Below are 21,947 nucleotides of genomic sequence, written 5' to 3' on the forward strand. Positions count from 1 at the left end.
GTTTCCATTGATCATCTTTGAGATGTTTCTACAATTTGATTGGAGTCCTGTGGTAAATTCAATTGATTGGACATGATTTGGAAAGGCACACACCTGTCTATATAAGGTCCCACAGTTGACAGTGCATGTCAGAGCAAAAACCAAGCCATGAGGTCGAAGGAATTGTCCTAGAACCCGATGATCACTCTGACAGAGCTCCAGAGTTCCTCTGTGGAGATGGGAGAACCTTACAGAAGGACAACCATCTCTGCAGCACTCCACCAATTAGGCCTTTATGGTAGAGTGGTCAGACGAAAGCCACTCCTCTGTAAAAGGCACATGGAAAAAGGCATCTAAAGGACTCTCAGACCATGATAAACAATATTCTCTGGTCTGTTGAAACCAAGATTGAACTCTTTGGCCTGAATGCCAAGCCTCACGTCTGTAGGAAACCTGCCACCATCCCTAGGGTGAAGCGTGATGGTGGCAGCGTCATGATGTGGGGATGTTTTTCGGTGGCAGAGACCAGTCAGGATCGAAGGGTTAGATGAACGGTGCAAAGTACAGAGAGATCCTTGATGAAAACCTGGGGCGAAGGTTCACCTTCCAACAGGACAACGACCCTAAGCACAGATCCAAGACAAGGCAGGAGTGGCTTCGGGACAAGTCTCTGAATGTCCTTGAGTGGTCCATCCAGAGCCCGACTTGAACCCGATCGAACATCTCTGTAGAGATCTGAAAATAGCTGTGCAGCAACACTCCCGAATCCACCCTAACAGAGCTTGAGAAGATCTGCAGAGAAGAATGGGAGAAATTCCCCAAATACAGGTGGGTCAAGCGTCATACCCAAGAAGACTCGAGGCTGTAATCACTGCCAAAGGGGATTCAACAAAGTACACTACCGGTCAAAAGTTTTAGAACACTCATTCAAAGGTTTTTCTTTATTTTGACTATTTTCTACATTGTAGAATAATAGTGAAGACATCAAAACTATTAAATAACACATATGGAATCATGTAGTAACCAAAAAACGTATCTGAAGCAGCACTCCATCACTCTCCTTCTTGGTAAAATAGCCCTTACACAGCTTGGAGGTGTGTTGGGTCATTGTCCTGTTGAAAAACAAATAACAGTCCCACTAAGCCCAAACCAGATGGGATGGCGTATCAATGCAAAATTCTGAGGTAGTAATGCTGGTTAAGTGTGCCTCAGGGCCTCCCGGGTGGCGCAGTGGTATAAGGCAAGAGATTCTGGGTTCGAGCCCAGGCTCTATCGCAGCCAGCCGCGATCGGGAGGTCCATGGGGCGACGCACAATTGGCCCAGCGTCGTCCAGGTTAGGGAGGGTTTGGCTGGCAGGGATATCCTTGTCTCATCGCGCACTAGCGACTCCTGTAGCGGGCCGGGCGCAGTGCACGCTGACCAGGTTGCCAGGTGTACGGTGTTTCCTCAGACACATTGGTGCGGCTGGCTTCCGGGTTGGATGTGCATTGTGTTAAGAAGCAGTGCGGCTTGGTTGTGTTTCGGAGGATGCATGGCTCTCAACCTTTGCCTCTCCCGAGTCCTTACGGAAGTTGCAGCGATGTGCCTTGAATTCAAAATAAATCACAGACAGTGTCACTAGCAAAGCACCCCCACACCATAACACCTCCTCCTCCATGGGTGACAGTGGAAAATAAACATGTGAAGATCATCAGTTCACCCACAGCTCAACTCACAAAGACACGGAGGTTGGAACCAAAAATATCAAATTTGGACTCTAGACCAAAGGACAAATTTCCACTGGGCTAATGTACATTGCTCGTGTTTCTTGAAGCAATTCAACCATGAAGGCCTGATTCACAGTCTCCTCTGAACAGCTGATTTTGAGATGTGTCTGTTACTTGAACTTTATGAAGCATTTGTTTGGGCTGCAATCTGAGGCTGGTAACTCTAATGAACTTATCCTCTGCAGCAGAGGTAACTCTGGGTCTTCTCTTCCTGTGGCGGTCCTCATGAGAGCCAGTTTCATTATAGTGCTTGGAGGTTTTTTGCGACTGCACTTGAAGAAACGTTCAAAGTTCTTGAAATTTTCCGTATTGACTGACCTTCATGTCTTAAAGTAATGATGAACTGTTGTTTCCCTTTGCTTATTTGAGCTGTTCTTTCCATAATATGGATGTGGTCTCTTACCAAATAGGGCTATCTTCAGTATACCACCCCTACCTTGTCATAACATAACTGATTGGCTCAAACACATTAAGAAGGAAAGAAATTCCACAAATTAACTTTTAACAAGGCACACATTTTACTTGAAACCAATTCCGGGTGATTACCTCAAAGCTGGTTGAGAGAATGCAAAGCTGTCATAAAAGCTAAAAGTGGCTATTTGAAGAATCTCAAATATAAAATATATTTAGATTTGTTTAACACTTTTTTTGGTTACTACATGATTCCATATGTATTATTTCATAGTTTTGATGTCTTCACTATTATTCTACAATGTAGAAAATAGTCAAAATAGAGAAAAACCCTTGAATGAGTAGGTGTTCAAAAACTTTTGACCGGTAGTGTACTGAGTAAAGGGTCTGAATACTAATGTAAATGTGACATTTCAGTGTTTTTTATTTGTAATACATTTGTAATTTTTAAAAATAAAAACCTGTTTTTGCTTTGTTATTATGGGGTATTGTGTTTAGATTGATGAGGGGGAAAAGCAATTAAATCTATTTTATAATAACGCTGGAACAAAATGTTGATGAGGGGTCTGAATACTTTCCGAATGCACGGTATTCCAGTTGAACGTAAACACAAATAAGAAATCTGTCTGTATTAAAAAAAACTGAAATATTTTATTAAAATATGCAACTGAGGCGATATCTCATTAAATATTCACAAATTTGCATACAATGCAAAAACAAATTGGATGAAGTCCGCCTAAATATTTTGTTTTGTTTTGTTAAGACACTCTAACTTGTCCAGAGCAGATTGAAAGAAAGATTGTGGATAAATTATTCTTTCAATCTGTAAAATATTAGTCATGTACTTCAAATGCAAATCGAAATTATTGATCTAAGTCCACTTTAAAGTGGATAAAATTAAAATTAAAATGTTGATGACAGTTGTATGATGAACTAAAGAAAATATACATTTCCATCAAGTTTTTGAAATGTTTCTGTTAACCTTTTGAAAATACTAATATTAATGGGACAAAACACAAACAAACCTCAAAATGTATAGGTAGATGCAAAAAATGTAATTTCAGCATGTGAAGCCTGGCCTTAATTTGCAATAGCGTGTGTGTTATTATTGTATTTATTTTATTAAAGTAGGCCTTGTCTACTTTTACCTACACTACAGTTTTTACCATATGTCAATGACTCTATCAAGCAAGAGGAACTTTTTTTAAAATTACGGATATCAATGCATCACCTTTATCAGATACAGTATTTCAGCAAGCCAAGTGTTGATGAAGTGTTACTGTATCTGTCAATCATGGCTGGAAAACAATAGAGGTATACTGTACAGGCAGGGTGCCTGGTTCAGAGCTCTGAGACTATTTAGAGCTTCTGCTGTTTCTTTTTGTCAGGACACCAAGTTATTGATGTTCTATTTTTACAGTGTCAATTCGCTCCCTCCCTCTCCTTTTGGTTGCCAAGCAATCAACCAAGGGACCTGATTGGAGAATGATGTGCTGCTTGCTGGACATCTTGACTCTGATTTCAGTTGGCTAATAAACTCCTTTTAATAGGTGGTGGATGATACCCATGAGATGGTTGGGGGGTTTGATGTGATCTAAGATGTTAAATGCCATTGCTATTTCACCCTTTCACATCTGTTGGATGAAGCAACTACCAAGCATGAGAGAAATAAATTCACTGGGAGGCATTTCAGTTTATTGACTTGATAAAGACGTCAGATTTTTATCATTATTATCGTAGCAAAATAATCCTGCAGCAACAGGATTTTAATGTTTTAGTCCATAATGTTGCTTGATAGGTGGTTAGGCGTTTACAGTGCATTCGGAAAGTATTCAGACCCCTTCCACTTTTTCAACATTTTGTTATGTTACAGCCTTATTCTAAAATTGATTTAAAAAATGTTCTCCCCCCTCATCAATCTACACACAATAACCCCATAATGACAAAGCAAAGGCAGGTTTTTAGAATTTTTTGCAAATTTATCACAAATAAAAACACTGAAATATCACATTTCCATAAGTAGTCAGACCCTTTACTCAGTACTTTGTTGAAGCACCTTTGTCAACGATTACAGCCTCGAGTCTTCTTGGGTATGAAGCTACAAGTCTGGCACACCTGAATTTGGAGAATTTTTCCCATTCTTCTCTGCAGATCCTCTCAAGCTCTGTCAGGTTGGATGGGGAGCGTCGCTGCACAGCTACTGTCAGGTCTCTCCAGAGATAATAATAATAATAATAATAATAATAATATATGCCATTTAGCAGACGCTTTTATCCAAAGCGACTTACAGTCATGCGTGCATACATTCTACGTATGGGTGGTCCCGGGGATCGAACCCACTACCCTGGCGTTACAAGCGCCATGCTCTACCAATTCAGGATTATTGTCACCTGTCGTTTAATGATTGATAAATTAATTTGTACAGAGAAGCTCAGGACAGAACAACAAACTCGTGTAACAACCAGCAAGTAATGCAACAAAGATAACATGAAAGAAAAGTGGGTCAAAATATGCATTTCACCCCTCCCCCCTTGCAAAAAAATGCATAGATAGCCTATATTCAATTTATGTGACAAAACAAGCAATGTATAATGTAGAGAATCATTGCACCATATAAACAGCTGTGAAATACATTTACAATAAACCCAGATGTTCGATCGGGTTCAGGTCTGAGCACTCTGGAGCAGGGTTTCATCAAGGATCTCTCAGTACTTTGCTCTGTTAATCTTTCCCTTGATCCTGACAAGTCTCTCAGTCCCTGCCGCTGAAAAACATCCCCACAGCATGATGCTGCCACCACCATGCTTCACCGCGGGGATGGTGTCAGGTTTCTTCCAGACGTGACGCTTGGCATTCAGGCCAAAAAGTTCAATCTTGGTTTCATCAGACCAGAGAATCTTGTTTCTCATGGTCTGAGAGTCCTTTGGCAAACTCCAAGCGGGCTGTCATGTGCCTTTTACTGAGGAGTGAATTCCATCTGGCCACTATCATAAAGGCCCGATTGGTGGAGTAATGCAGAGATGGTTGTCCTGGAAGGTTCTCCCATCTCAACAAAGGAACTATGGAGCTCTGTCAGAATGACCGTCAGGTTCTTGGTCAGCTCCCTGACCAAGGCCCGGCCCTTCTCACCCGATTGCTCAGTTTGGCCGGACGGCCAACTCTAGGTGGTTCCAAACTTCTTCAATTTAAGAATAATGGAGGACACTGTGTTCTTGGGAACCTTCAATGTTGCAAACTTTTTTTGGTACCCTTACCTAGATATGTGCCTCGACACAATCCTGTCTTGGAGCTTTACGGACATTTCCTTAGACCTCATGGCTTGGTTTGTGCTCTGACACGCACTGTCAACTGTGGGAGCTTATATAGATAGACAGGTGTGTGCCTTTCCAAATCATGTCCAATCAATTGAATTTACCACAGTTGGACTCCAATCAAGTTGTAGAAACACCTCAAGGATGATCAATGGAAATAGGATGCATCTGAGCTCAATTTCGAGTCTCATAGGAAAGGGTCTGAATACTTATGTAAATGAGGTGTTTCTGTTTTTTATTTTTAATACATTTTCCCAAAAAGTCTAAACCTGTATTCGCTTTGTCATTATGGGTACTGGGTGTAGATTGATGAGGACATACTTTAAAAAAATCAAATTTAGTATAAGGCAGTAACGTAACAAAATATGGAAAAAGTCAAGCGCTTTCCAAATGCACTGTAGCTGGACAAAAGTAGGGTACACAAAAAGTGTTAGTGTGGGTTTTCAGTGAAATTTTAAGTAAATCGCAAAGCTCATCTGCATTTCCTGCTGCGCAGGAATATTCTCAGCAACAAAAGAGTGATCGAATTATGATCCTACACCTGTAATTTACTGACTTGAATGTTGGTATCAAATTAAATGTATAATGCAGTGGCCTGCCATTATTACAGGGATACATCTGGTTTGAGTTTTCATATATTCAAATGAATTTGATATTAGATTAATGTATTATTGACTACAGAGTTATTACCATTATTGTGTTGTCGTCAGTGTAATATTTAGCAGTTTATGAGATAGGTCTTTGGAGGATTGTCTCTACAACGCTTAGATATGGCAAAATTAGGGCAGGCCAGAATATTGGACAAGGTTGCATTTAGCCATACACCCAGATAAAAGAGTCCAAACGAAACAGTGACATGACATCATTTGCCCTGTGTTGTGTTACTGGGGACGTGACCAACCTCCTCTCTTTTTCCAAGAAACTACAGAGATACCAGCTAATATAGGAGTAATTGACATTGTTATGAAACTGTGAGAATACTAACATTTGACGGGAATAGACTTTGTTCAGTCTTGTTGCGGTAATGTTCAGACCTCAGAACCGTTCAACGATTTCAGATATAAATTGACAAAATTGTTTGTTTGCATTTAAAGTCTTAATGCTTTATTTAAATGACCTTCACAGCATATCAAACCAGAAACATTTGTTGGTTTAGCACGGGTCCAAAACCAGTCTAAAAGGTGAAACGTCAAAGCAATATTCCAGTATAACATACTGGAACATCACCTTGCATCATAGGCCCACATCCTTGAATCAACAACACAGGGATCTTTATTAGCTGTCATTGTAATCCTAATCTCCATAATGCATTTAGGAAAAAGGGATTTTCTGGGGTAATCTACTGCTGTGTGAATTCAATTAGACTTAATCTGGCCATTCCAAGAGGAAGACAAGGGCTGTGCATTTTTTAAAAATCTCCCCTTAATTGATTATAGCGCTCGCAGAGATTAGGAAAAGCCTGTCCCACTTGCTCTCTTTCATTGGCCCCATAAAAAATTCAGCGCCGTTCTAATGGAGAGAAATCCTGTTCTACTATTTACCCCCTATACACTGACTGAGACCAGACACACCTTTCCCTGGTGCTGCCATTCATAATACGTATACACGATGAATCATATTGTAGCTCATTTGAGATGTAGCCTGGACCGGGACTCAAACCCAAGTTCAGCGACTGTCAAACCAACACTTTAACTATTACACCAAGAGTTACGAACCCCTAGATGAGGTCGCTAGGTGATGTGTTAAAGGGATAGTTCACCCAAATTCCAAAATTACATTTTGGTTTCCTTACCCTGTAAGCAGTCTACGGACAAGGTATGACAGCAATCTATGCTTTGGTTTTAGTTTCCCTGGCACTGTTTCCAAATGCATTTGTGGCACAAATCCCCATTCAAGTCATGGGACCCGATATAAGAATTTTTCGCAAGTCACAATCAATTTGAGTTACTTTCGGATGATTTGGACATAATAACGCAAAAAATGTAAATATCAGTCCCATGATTTGAATGGGATTTGTGCCACAAATGCAAAAAAACAAACAAACAGGTGTTTGGTTAAGGTCGCTACAATATACATTTATATCATACTCTCTTAGAATTAGTGGTGACTCTAGGAACCCTGGAGTTCCTCAAGTAAACATTGCTAGTCAATGGTTCATATTTACACCTTCGGTTAGTTGAGAGGTTCTTGGAGGAACCTTTAACATTTCAAAGGGTTCATGGAGGAATCCTGGACTGGAGGTGTGGCTTAGTAGGGGCGTGGCATTGAGTTAGATCTTTTTAAGCCACCCGTGGGCATAAATGTCATTCCTGTTCATGTGTTATGTTTGATTGTCATCACAATGTTTATGTTCCAAACATAAAGAAGTGACTTTGTTGAGCTTCACAATCCATTTTGGATACTTTTGAAAAATGCTAATATCGTTCCCATGATTTGAATGGGAGTTGCGCCACAAATGCTGAAACATTAGAATGTGGAAACCTATGCGGAGTCAGATGAAACGTCAACATCCTGTTTTCAGGGATACAGTATTTTCAACCTAACGTCAATTTCCCCTTAAAAACAGCTGTTGGAACTCCTTTCTACGCCTGCTACGTTTGCTTACTGCCAGAGAAACTAAACCGAAGCATGGATTTGCTGTCATAATTTGTCCATAAACTGTTTACAGGATAAGGAAACCCATTTACAATTTTTAAATTTGGGTGAATTATATTTACCATTTGATTACAATACAACATAACAGATTAACAGGGATGACGTTTAGGCCCAAGTGTGGCCTAAAATATCATTATGAAAGCCACGCCTCTACTAAGCGACACCTCCAGTCCGGGATTCCTCCAGGAACCCTTTTCTACATTTAAACATTAAAGGTTCCTCCAAGAACCCCGACAACTAACCAAAGGTGAAAATATGAACCATTGACTAGCAATGTTTACTTGAGGAACTCCAGGGGTTCCTTGAAGATCTCCACGGTTCCTTGAAGATCTCCACGGTTCCACCAGTTCTAATAGTGTATGTTTTGCATATCAATTGCAAAATTGTGTAGGCCTAATCACACTGTATTCCTAAATTCTTCAAAAAATGGATAATAATAAATATTAAATGAGCAATCTGCAGTTGCTACATCCATTTTTAATCACACTGATTACCAACAATGACGAGACAGCCTACATGAAGGTGATGAGGGCCCTGGGAGAGTGGTGTCAGGAAAATAACGTCTCACTCAATGTCAGAAAAACAAAGGAGCTGATCGTAGACTTCAGGAAACAGCAGAGGGAGCACACCCCTATCCACATTGACGTGATCGCAGAGGAGAAGGTGGAAAGCTTCAAGTTATTCAGCGTACACATCACTGTCGATCCGAAAAGGTCCTTCCTCATAGACAGTGTGGTGAAGAAGGCAACAGCCCCTCTTCAACCTCAGGAGGCTGAAAAAATTTGGCTTGGCCCCTAAAAACCTCACAAACCTTTACAGATGCACAATTGAGAGCATCCTATCGGGCTGTATCACTCCCTGGTACGGCAACTGCACCGCCCACAACCGCAGGGCTCTCCAGATGATGGTGCAGACTGCCGAATGCATCACCAGGGGCAAACTACCTGCTCTCCAGGACACCTACAGCACCCGATGTCACAGGAAGGTCAAAAAGATCAACACGGACATCAACCACCTGAGCCACGGCCAGCTATCATCCAGAAGGTGAGGTCAGTACAGGTGCATTAAAGCTGTGACCGAGAGACTGAAAAACAGCTTCTATCTCAAGGCCATTAGAATGTTAAATAGCTATCACTAGCCGGCTTCCGCACGGTTGTGCAACCCTGCACCTCAGAGGCTGCAGCCCTATATACAGTTGAAGTCAGAAGTTTAAATGTGAAATGTCAATGAATTTTGGCCCATTCCTCCTGACAGAGCTGGTGTAACTGAGTCAGGTTTGTAGGCCTCCTTGCTCGCACACGCTTTTTCAGTTCTGCCCACAAATGTTTTATAGGATTGAGGTCAGGGCTTTGTAAAGGCCACTCCAATACCATGACTTTGTTGTTCTTAAGCCATTTTGTTACAACTTTGGAAGTATGCTTGGGGTCATTGTTTTCCTACCTCATGATGCCACCCCTGTTTTTCACTGTTGCGATGGTGTGCAGTTGCAAACCGTAGTCTGTTTTTTTTAATGGCGGTTTGGGAACAGTGGCTTCTTCCTTGCTGAGCGTCTTTTCAGGTTATGTCGATTATAGGACACGTTTTTAATGTGGATATAGATACTTTTGTACCTGTTTCCTCTAGCATCTTCACACGGTCCTTTGCTGTTGTTCTGGGATTGATTTGCACTTTTCGCACCAAATGACGTTCATCTCTAGGAGACAGAACGTGTCTCCCTCCTGAGCGGCATGACGGCTGCATGGTCCCATGGCGTTTATACTTGCGTACAATTGTTTGTACAGATGAACATGGTACCTTCTGGCGTTTGGAAATTGCTCCCAAGGATGAACCAGACTTGTGGAGGTCTACAATTTTTTTCTGAGGTCTTGGCTGATTTATTTGGATTTTTCCATGATGTCAAGTAAAGAGGCACTGAGTTTGAAGGTTGGCCTTGAAATACATCCACAGGTACACCTCCAATTGACTCAAATGATGTAAATTTGCCTAACAGAAGCTTCTAAAGCATGACAAAATTTTCAGGAATATCCCAAGCTGTTTAAAGGTACAGTCAACTTAGTGTATGTGAACTTCTGATCCACTGGAATTGTGATACAGTGAACTACAATTGTCTGTAAACAATTGTTGGAAAAATGTCTTGTGTCATGCACAAAGTAGATGTACTAACCGACTTGCCAAAACTATAGTTGGTTAACAAGACATTTGTGGAGGTGTTGGAAAACGAGTTTTAATAACTCTAACCTAAGTGTATGTAAACTTCCAACTTCAACTGTACATAGACTTGGAATCACTGGGCACTTTAATAATGGAACACTAGTCACTTTAATAATGTTTGCATACTGGTTTACTCATCTCATATGTATATACTGTTTTTTATTCTACTGTATTTTAGGCAATGCCACTCCGATCTAATATTTATATATTTTTTAATTTCATTCTTTTACTTTTAGATTTGTGTGTATTGTTGTGAATTGTTAGATACTACTGTACTGTTGGAGCTAGGAACACAAGCATTTTTCTACACCCGCAATAACATCTGCTAAATATGTGTGAACAATAACATTTGATTTTATAAGCTTAATTCAACGGTCATACCCCATCAGAACCAATAATATTAACTTATTTTACTCCAACGTTTGTAAACAAAGTAAATGTAAACAAACACTACATATGTAAACAAACACTACAAATGTAAACAAACACTTCAAAACATGGTTAAAATTATAATTTTGATATCATGGATGCTCCGTCCTCACATCCATAGCTCTGTTATTAATTTGAGAGTGGTTACATTTCTCCAACCACATACCCCAGCCTTTCCCTTAACAGGCGGGGACCAGCTTTGATATTGTTTCAACTGCTGATTGACGTTTTAAGTAAACACGGAATTACTTTGGAATTTCGTCATCGTAAAGCACTCTGTCGCCCCTCTTACTGCACACTTCCCTTCCCAATCCACTGTGTGGCTCAAGAGCCACAGCTGTAACCGATACAACATGATGCAGGAATAATAAATGCAGTCGGCGGTTAAAGCTCCGTCAACTTTTGAAAATAATATCAAATGTATCCAGACCTCTGCAATAGCTTTTCACACACATCACTGTACCTATTTGTTTTATGTACTCCGTTCTTTCGTTTTATTGAGGGAGCGGAAAGACAATACCATTTTCCTGTGGGTAAAACAAAGCTATTGCGACACGATTGATTTGCTCATTATTGTACAAGAAAAACGGACACTTAAGTAAGTAGAGCAAACTCACGGAAATAAATGTAAAAACGTGTCTTATGAATACGTTTGAACATGATTTAGAAATAGGTCATATTAAAACACACTACATCTCTGTGAGTGCACCCCTCGGCGCACTGTTGCCATGTTCCCAGTTTCCTCATGGGTGTGGTGATTAGATTGGTTGGTGAACATTCTGTCAAATCCTGACCGAGTTGCGCGAGTCCCTGGCCCTTTAAATCAGTTAAATCGTCTTAAAATTAATACCGCTATCTTGACATTTCTTTCACAACCGAGACCATGTTTGCCATGTGAAAACGGACTATCGTGACACCGATTGGAACGACGTGGACAGTCCCCAAAAAAATCCAGTTTCAGGTAATAATGTGTGCTTAAACGAGCTGAACCTCTTGGCATTTTCTTGCTTTTATTTCCTGCTTTGGGTACACCCTATACAATACGGTTTGATATCGGCCTTTGTTTTGCATTGAGGTTGCAAAACATTAAGATATGAATTACATTAAAAAACCCATATATTGAATAGTGTTCATCATAATAGCAACTTATATATCTTTCAAGGCTTGCTGTTTTTCTCACCGAAGCTTTTATTGGTGATGATTCGGTGTTATCGAAACGCGGCCTTGCACGTCTGACGGAAATAAACGACCTACTGTAGGCTATAGATTAATAAGACTATATTCACGATTATAATAACGAAGCCTTATTCAGATATGTAGAACAAGATACCGGTGGTATTCATTTTTATTCTTTTTATTTTTTTATTTACATTTATCAATTATAGATGACATTCTGTTCATTTGAGCGGCAACTTGTAGCAAGCCTGCTAATGTAACGGGGCGCATATATTGCTTAATTTGCTGCATATTTTGTCTTAAATACCTGCCACGATCATTGATATGGGTTTGGAGATATAAGCAACACGTGTTCAAGAATCTGTCAGAACAGAGAAGAACCTTCCAGTTCAGTGTTGAGGTGCTGTTACAACGTAACAATATTGTAACAAAGTTGGGACTTTCATATATCATATCTCTCTGATTGTATCCACAATCCGCATTAAAATGATAAGCCATTTTCCTATAGTTTCTTACAATACGCCTGTTGTCTAGTTCTGTAACTAGCGCACTGTTTGTTTTTGCTGTAGTTATTATTTATACAGTGCATCTGCAGTATGATACAGTTTAAAACAATATCATGACATGTTTTAATAAGGCCTCAGACCAGACCAGTTGAGGTAATGCAGTGTTGTAAACAGCATTACCACTATCTGTTATCATAGTATGTAAACTTTGACCTGTAATACTGTAGCTGTTTGTGATCGGGTAGGCAATAGAACAAAAACATGCTGGGTATGTTTTAGTAAGGTGTATCTTGTTACAGTGGCTATGCGATAAGTGGCAAATGATTTATTAGAGAAGATATGAAGATCATGATTGATATGCATCTATCCTATACTGCATGCATTTTCTAATGTCTGCACTTGTAAATACTGCCGTGTAAATACTCAGCTTGTCCGGGAAATAATTAGCCTATCTGGGCAGTCAATTCGTGTGTTATAATTCTCCAGATGTTTGGAATAGTCATTCTGGGAGGTGATCAAGTTGTCACCTGGTAGGGCTTCCACGTCTCCTTTTGTCTTCACACAGGTTTAAGTCATGTCCACCTCTTGGCAACTATGCATCACCCTATTGGAGATTGCTCCTGAGTGGCGCAGTGGTCTAAGGCACTGCATCTCAGTGCTCGATGTGTCACTACAGTCCCTGGTTTGAATCTCAGCTGTATCACATCCGGCTGTGATTGGGAGTCCCATAGGGTGGTGAACAATTGGCCCAGTGTCATCTGGGTTTGGTCAGTGTAGGTCGTCATTGTAATTAACTGACTTGCCTAGTTTAAAAAATGTATGCATGTCATCCCAAAACCACCGCACCTGCTCACACACAACACACACACACAAAATGTTGTTTAATTCCCCACAAGACTGACATTTCATACTCACATCACACTCTGTCACAGTGTGACGTGACCAATATCTAACACTCCAAACATTCACAATAACATTCTTACAACCATGGCTTTTGACCCACCTGTTACAGTGGTTTAAAACAAAACTCATATCAGATCAAACCCATTCATAAGTCCTATTCAGCCAGCAATACCAATTCACCAGAGACAATGTTACTTTGAAAATGAATTTCAATCTTCAATTTAAAGCTGGATACATTTAGGGCTGGCACCATTACCGAAATAACTGTGTAACTGACGGTTATGAATGAAGAATATTTTATGAAATAAAATATTGGTCATAACCATAATAATAAAATGTTTAAAAAAATGTATATATCATTTGATTTTTTGAGGGGTGGAACGAACAGCTGACTGAAGACGGGACAGCCTGGCAATGGTGTGGTTGTTTCTGTGGTAGCGTGGATTCTTAATGTGATTTAAACTTGGTTGCTCCTTTGCTGAAACAAGCAAGGTGTCGTAAGTAAACGGTCTACATGCCGTGCTAATGTAGAAATGGTCATTTCAAGTAATGTTTAAGGTAGACACAGCAAAATGACCTTTGCCACTAGCAGTGCCGCAGATACTGAGATGAGTGAGATGCAAGACTTTGCTCCCACACAGTCACACGCAGTATCTGCCACGTACATTGGGTTCGCTTCGTGCTGTTAGAGCATGGTAGGTTCAGACCAAAACAGCTGAGAAGTTTAGCCGAGCCTTGCACTACAAAGGTCTTCATTTTTATGTGACCCACTATGCTTTTTGCTTTCTGAATTTACGTCATATCGCTGAGTCTACCGTTTAACTGATGTGGCTCTGTAATGTCAGTTGAGTTTCATATAATAAAAAAATCACAGCACATATTGATGGGTACTCTTCCTGCTTTTACTTCCTACTTTGCTCCTATGGGTACACTCGCAATGGCCGCCAGTCCACCCATTATGCCATCATTGACTTGAATGAGGATGCCAGTTCTATTCATTCTATTTCAATGTAGCACATGCAGTCAGGAGAGGAGGAGAGTGGCTACTTTGAAGAATCTCACCTTTTTTTTGGTTACTACATGATTCCATATGTGTTATTTCATAGTTTTGACATCTTCACTATTATTCTGCAATGTTGAAAATAGTCAAAATCAATAAATAAAAACCCTGGAATGAGTAGGTGTGTCTAAACCTTTGACTGGTACTGTATACAAAAGTATGTAGACACACCTTCAAAATGGTGGATTCTGCTATTTCACCCACACCCATTAAATAGTAACCGCAAAATACCAGTCTCAACGTCAACAGTGAAGAGCGACTCCGGGATGCTGGCCTTGTAGGCAGAGTTCCTCTGTCCAGTGTCTGTGTTCTTTTGCCCATCTTAATCTTTTATTTTTATTGGCCAGTCTAAGATATGGCTTTTTTTGCAACTCTGCCTAGAAGGCTAGCATCCCGGAGTCGCCTCTTCAGTGTTGGCGTTGAGACTGGTATTTTGCGGGTACTATTTAATGAAGCTACCAGTTGAGGACTTGTGAGGCGTCTGTTTCTCAAACTAGACACTAATGTACTTTTCCTGTTGCTCAGTTGTGCACCGGAGCCTCTCACTCCTCTTTCTATTCTGGTTAGAGCCAGTTTGTGCTGTTCTGTGAAGGGAGTAGTACACAGCATGGAATAGCCGTAATTTCTCAGAACAAGAATAGACTGACGAATTTCAGAAGAAAGTGCTTTGTTTCTGGCCATTTTGAGCCTGTAATTGACCCCACAAATGCTGATACTCCAGATACTGAACTAGTCTAAAGAAGGCCAGTTTTATTGCTTCTTTAATCAGGACAACAGTTTTCAGTTGTGCTAACATAATTGCAAAAGTGTTTTCTAATGATCAATTAGCCTTTTTAAAATGCTAAACTTGGATTAGCTAACATGACGTGCCAGTGGAGCACAGGAGTGATGGTTGCTCATAATGGGCCTCTGTACGCTATGTAGATATTCTAGAAAAAAATCAATGTTTCCAGCTACAATAGTCATTTACAACATTAACAATGTCTACAGTCGTGGCCAAAAGTTTTGAGAATGACACAAATACTAATTTTCACAAAGTTTGCTGCTTCACTGTCTTTAGATATTTTTGTCAGATGTTACTATTGAATACTGAAATGAAATTATTGTAAAAAGGCTTTTATTGACAATTACATGAAGTTGATGCAAAGAGTCACTATTTGCAGTGTTGACCCTTCTTTTTCAAGACCTATTGCAATCTGTCCTGGAATACTGTCAATGAACTTCTGGGCCACATACTGACTGATGGCAGCCCATTCTTGCATAAACAATTCTTGGAGTTTGTCAGAATTTGTGGGGTTTTGTTTGTCCACCCGCCGCTTGAGGATTGACCACAAGTTCTCAATGGGATTAAGGTCTGGGCAGTTTCCTGGACATGGACCCAAAATATCAATGTTTTGTTCCCCAAGCCACTTAGTTATCATTTTTGCCTTATGGCAAGGTGCTCCATCATGCTGGATAAGGCATTGTTCGTCAAGAAACTGTTCCTGGATGGTTGGGAGAAGTTGCACCTTGGAGGATGTGTTGGTACCATTCTTTATTCATGGCTGTGTTCGTAGGCAAAATTGTGAGTGAGCCCACTCCCTTGGCTGAGAAGCAACCCCACACATGAATGATCTCAGGATGCTTTACTGGCATGACACAGGACTGATGGTAGCGCTCACCTTGTCTTCTCCGGACAAGCTTTGTTTTGACTTGACCCCAGTCCTCAGCAGTCCAATCCTTGTACCTTTTGCAGAATATCAGTCTGTCCCTGATGTTTTTCCTGGAGAGAAGGGACTTTGCTGCCCTTCTTTACACCAGGCCATCCTCCAAAAGTCTTTGCCTCACTGTGCTTGCAGATGCACTCACACCTGGCTGCTGCCATTCCTGAACAAGCTCTGTACTGGTGGTACCCCGATCCCGCAGCTGAATCAACTTTAGGTCCTGGCGCTTGCCGGACTTTCTTGGGTGCCCTGAAGCCTTCTTCACAACAATTGAACCGCTCTCCTTGAAGTTCTTGATGATCTGATAAATGGTTGATTTAGGTGCAATCTTACTGGCAGCAATCTCCTTGTCTGTGAATTCCTTTTTGTGCAAAGCAATGATGACGGCACGTGTTTCCTTGCAGGTAACCCTGGTTAACAGAGGAAGAACATTGATTCCAAGTACCACCCTCCTCTTGAAGCTTCCAGTCTGTTATTTGAACTCAATCAGCATGACAGAGTGATCTCCAGCCTTGTCCGTGTCAACACTCACACCTGTGTTAACGAGAGAATCACTGACATGATGTCAGCTTGGTTCTTTTGTGGCAGGGCTGAAATGCAGTGGAAATGTTTTTTGGGGACTGAGTAAATTTGCATGGCAAAGAGGGACTTTGCAATTTAATTGCAATTCATCTGATCACTCTTCATAACATTCTGGAGTAAATGCAAATTGCCATCATACAAACTGAGGCAGTAGACTTTGAAAATTTATATTTGTGTCATTCTCAAAAGTTTTGGCCACGACTGTACACTGTATTTCTGATCAATTTGATGTTATTTAATGGACAAACAATGTGCTTTGCTTTCAAAAACAAGGACATTTGTAAGTGACCCCAAACTTTTGAACAGTAGTTGTATTATATATAATTATAGCCTGCAAAGTAATGTCATACTTTCCAGGTCCATACCCAAACAGTTTGAACTACTCATTTTGAAAATTACTCTCTCCAGAAATAAGTCTCTCACTGTTGCCGCCTGCTACCGACCACCCTCAGCTCCCAGCTGTGCCCTGGACACTATTTGTGAATTGATCGCCCTCCATCTAGCTTCAGAGTTTGTTCTGTTAGGTGACCTAAACTGGGATATGCTTAACACCCGGCAGTCCTACAATCTAAGCTAGATGCCCTCAATCTCACTCAAATCATCAAGGAACCCACCAGGTACAACCCTAACTCTGTAAGCAAGGGCACCCTCATAGACGTCATCCTGACCAACTGGCCCTCCAAATACACCTCTGCTCTCTTCAACCAGGATCTCAGCGATCACTGCCTCATTGCCTGTATCCGCCACGGAGCCGCAGTCAAACGACCGCCCCTCATCACTGTCAAATGCTCCCTAAAACACTTCTGTGAGCAGGCCTTTCTAATCGACCTGGCCCGGGTATCCTGGAAGGACATTGACCTCATCCCGTCAGTTGAGGATGCCTGGTCATTCTTTAAAAGTAACTTCCTCACCATTTTAGATAAGCATGATCCGTTCAACAAATGCAGAACCAAGAACAGATACAGCCCTTGGTTCACTCCAGACCTGACTGCCCTCGACCAGCACAAAAACATCCTGTGGCGGACTGCAATAGCATCGAATAGCCCCCGTGATATGCAACTGTTCAGGGAAGTCAGGAACCAATACACGCAGTCAGTCAGGAAAGCTAAGGCCAGCTTCTTCAGGCAGAAGTTTGCATCCTGTAGCTCCAACTCCAAAAAGTTCTGGGACACTGAAGTCCATGGAGAACAAGAGCACCTCCTCCCAGCTGCCCACTGCACTGAGGCTAGGCAACACGGTCTCCACCGATAAATCCATGATTATCGAAAACTTCAATAAGCACTTCTCAACGGCTGGCCATGCCTTCCGCCTGGCTACTCCAACCTCGGCCAACAGCTCCCCCCTGCAGCTCCTCGCCCAAGCCTCTCCAGGTTCTCCTTTACCCAAATCCAGATAACAGATGTTCTGAAAGAGCTGCAAAACCTGGACCCGTACAAATCAGCTGGGCTGGACAATCTGGACCCTCTATTTCTGAAACTATCTGCCGCCATTGTCGCAACCCCTATTTACCAGCCTGTTCAACCTCTCTTTCATATCGTCTGAGATCCCCAAGGATTGGAAAGCTGCCGCAGTCATCCCCCTCTTCAAAGGGGGAGACACCCTGGACCCAAACTGTTATAGACCTATATCCATCCTGCCCTGCCTATCTAAGGTCTTCGAAAGCCAAGTCAACAAACAGGTCACTGACCATCTCGAATCCCACCGTACCTTCTCCGCTGTGCAATCTGGTTTCCGAGCCGGTCACGGGTGCACCTCAGCCACACTCAAGGTACTAAACGATATCATAACCGCCATCGATAAAAGACAGTACTGTGCAGCCGTCTTCATCGACCTCGCCAAGGCTTTCGACTCTGTCAATCACCATATTCTTATCGGCAGACTCAGTAGCCTCGGTTTTTCGGATGACTGCCTTGCCTGGTTCACCAATTACTTTGCAGACAGAGTTCAGTGTGTCAAATCGGAGGGCATGCTGTCCGGTCCTCTGGCAGTCTCTATGGGGGTGCCACAGGGTTCAATTCTCGGGCCGACTCTTTTCTCTGTATATATCAATGATGTTGCTCTTGCTGCGGGTGATTCCCTGATCCACCTCTACGCAGACGACACCATTCTATATACTTTCGGCCCGTCATTGGACACTGTGCTATCTAACCTCCAAACAAGCTTCAATGCCATACAGCACTCCTTCCGTGGCCTCCAACTGCTCTTAAACGCGAGTAAAACCAAATGCATGCTTTTCAACCGATCGCTGCCTGCACCCGCATGCCCGACTAGCATCACCACCCTGGATGGTTCCGACCTTGAATATGTGGACATCCATCTTGCTAGGTAAACATTTAAAAATGGTACTTTTACCCATTTTTTTTCATGATATCCAATTGGTAGTTAGTCTTGTCCCATCGCTGCAACTCCCGTACAGACTCGGGAGAGGTAATAATAATAATAATATATGCCATTTAGTAGACGCTTTTATCCAAAGCGACTTACAGTCATGTGTGCATACATTCTACGTATGGGTGGTCCTGGGGATCGAACCCACTACCCTGGCGTTACAAGCGCCATGCTCTACCAACTGAGCTACAGAAGGACCACAAGGTCAAGAGCCATGCGTTCTCCGAAACACAACCCCGCCAAGCTGCCTGATTCTTGACACACTGCTCGCTTAACCCGGAAGCCAGCCGCACCGGGATCAAACCCAGATCTGTAGTGACGCCCCTAGCACTGCGATGCAGTGCCTTAGAGCCCTGCGCCACTTGTGAGGCCTCATTATTTGAAATGTTTACAGTATTTGACGGTATTTTTATGTTTTTGAATGATGAAAGTAAATGATTTGCTTCATGAGTAGTGCATGACCCTAGGGTGCAACGCATGCAGTCGTGGACAAAAATATTTACACCCTTGTACTTTTTTCAAATAATGCATCATTTTGTCTAGAAAATTGTTGAAATTAAAACATATTTTGGTATCCACATATGTATGTCTTTAGTGTGCAGTTGAACAAAACAAAACAATCTGAATAATTTACAAAAAGAAATCCTAAAATGGCCCGGACAATATTATTGGCACCTTCTGGAAGTAGTTTTAGAAATAATGAGATTTCAAGCAGGTGATTCTCATTCACTTTGGAATTGAACCCACCTATGGGGAGTTGAAGGTGCCTGCAATTTAAAAATCACATATTCAACCAGTTTGAGTAGAGAAATAGACAAATTTTCCTGTTTTGTGTCACTGTGTACTGCAATGAGCATGGACAAAATAAAGAAAAACAGAAAATGATCTGAGGAGGTCAGACACAAGATTGTAGCCAAACATGGACAATCTCAAGGCTACAAGTCCATCTCCAGAGACCTTGATGTTCCTGTTTCCACCGTACGTGATGTTATCAAGACGTTTAAGGCCCGTGCCACTGTATCCAACCTCACTGGATGTGGCTGCAAGAGAACTTGATGGAAGATTGCAGCAAAGGATTGTTTGAATGGTGGAGAAAGCACCTCGGTCAACTGCCACACAGATTCAAGCTGACCTTCAGACACAAGTTACGACATTGTCTACTCCCACCATCCGCCGCCAACTCAATGAAAGGGGGTTATATGGTAGGAGAGCCAGGAGGACCCCACTACTGAGAGAAAGACATAAGAAAGCCCGACTGCAATTTGTCAAAACACAACTGAACATGCCAAAAATCCTTCTGGGAGAATGTCCTGTGGGCAGAATGAGACCAAATTAGAGCGTTTTGGTAAAGCACACCATCTCTGTGTTTACAGGAAACAAAATGAAGTTTTCAAAGAAAAGAACACCTTCCCTACAGTCTAACATGGAGAAGGTTCAGTGATGTTTTGGGGTTGCTTTGCTGCTTCTGGCACTGGGGGCCTTGAACTTGTGCATGGCATCAGGAAATCAGAAGAATACCAAGGTATTTTGGAGCGCAGTGTCAGACCCAGTGTCAGAAAGCTGGGTCTCCATCGACGGTCATGGGTCTTCCAGCAGGACAATGACCACAAACACACTTCAAAAAGAGCCCAGGAAGGGTTCAAGACAAAACTCTGGACTGTTCTGAAGTGGCCAGCAATGAGTCCAGATGTAAATCCTATTGAAAACTAGTGGAGAGATCTGAAAATAGCAGTTAGGAGAAGGCACCCTTCTAATCTGGGAGAACTGGAGCAGTTTGACCAAGAGGAGTGGTCCAAACTGCCAGTACAGAGGTGCAGGAAGCTCATCGATGGTTATAGGAAGTAGAGGTCGACCGATTAATCGGAATGGCTGTTTAATTAGGGTCGATTTTAAAGTTTTCATAACAATCGGAAATCGGTATTTTTGGACACCGATTTGGCCGATTTTATAAATAAATAAATAAATATATATTAATCGGTATCGGCTTTTTGGTCCTCCAATAATCGGGTTCGGTGTTGAAAAATCAGTCGAGCTCTAATAGGAAGCACTTGATTGCAGTTTTTTTTACCAAAGGCTTATGCCTCTATGTTAAGTTTAGGGTGTCAATAATTTTGTCAGTGCCATTGTCTGTTTATTTTATGATTTAAATGTTTATTAAGTTCTGGATCATAAACAACGGTTCTGTAATATTAACAGTGAAATAAAGAATTGTGGAGACCAAATACTTTGTTCAATTTCAACTTATTTTTAGGAAAAATTGAGTTACTCGAAAAAAAGTGCAAGGGTGCCAATAATTTTGGCCACGACTGTACATTCTAAGTGATTTCAACGGGTCTTGCTCCATTCGGATTGTTTTCTACTGTTCAAATAAGCTTCAACCAAAAATAATTGTATACATTTTCATCAATTTCTTTATTTCCTGCATTCATTTGAGGTAATTTCCTTACTGCCATGTAGGGCTGTAAGATATGGGCAAAAAACCTAGGCCTTATTTTTAACCAAATGTTGCATTTGTGATTTGACTTCTGATTTTGATCAAAACACTTGGGTGAACTGTTGGAATCATGTAAAAAATAATGATTTTTGTCACTTGTGCTTGCTCTCTGGCTTCTAGGTCCCCAGGCTGCTTATTATGTAGAAAACAGGTGCGCGTAGCTATCGTTACGGGCACCTGCGTGTCGTCAGACTCACCTGGACTCCATCACTTACCTTCCCTATATATGTCACCCCGTTTTGGTTCCTTCCCCAGGCATCATTGTTTCTGTTTCCTGTCTGTGCGTTGTTTGTGTTTTTTGTTTTATGGTTTGTTTTGTTTATTGATTAAACACTCACTCCCTGAACTTGCTTCCCGACTCTCAGCGCACTC

At 41.5% G+C, this 21,947-nt stretch overlaps 1 protein-coding gene across 2 annotated transcripts in view; it reads left to right on the top strand.

The window, feature by feature from the left end:
- LOC123996998 (guanine nucleotide-binding protein subunit beta-4) overlaps positions 1 to 21,947 on the top strand; it is a 43,955-nt gene that overhangs the window by 2,768 nt on the left and 19,240 nt on the right. The window contains exon 1 of one of the 2 annotated variants that reach the window (XM_046300917.1): positions 11,527 to 11,724. The exons of the other annotated variant lie outside the window; for it this stretch is intronic. The gene's annotated coding sequence lies outside the window, so the exon portion shown is untranslated. Of the gene's footprint in view, positions 1 to 11,526; positions 11,725 to 21,947 lie in introns of those variants that run through there. 2 annotated transcript variants of the gene reach the window in all.

Source organism: Oncorhynchus gorbuscha, linkage group LG02 (genome assembly GCF_021184085.1).
Source record: "Oncorhynchus gorbuscha isolate QuinsamMale2020 ecotype Even-year linkage group LG02, OgorEven_v1.0, whole genome shotgun sequence".
NCBI classification, from domain to species: Eukaryota; Metazoa; Chordata; class Actinopteri; order Salmoniformes; family Salmonidae; genus Oncorhynchus; species Oncorhynchus gorbuscha.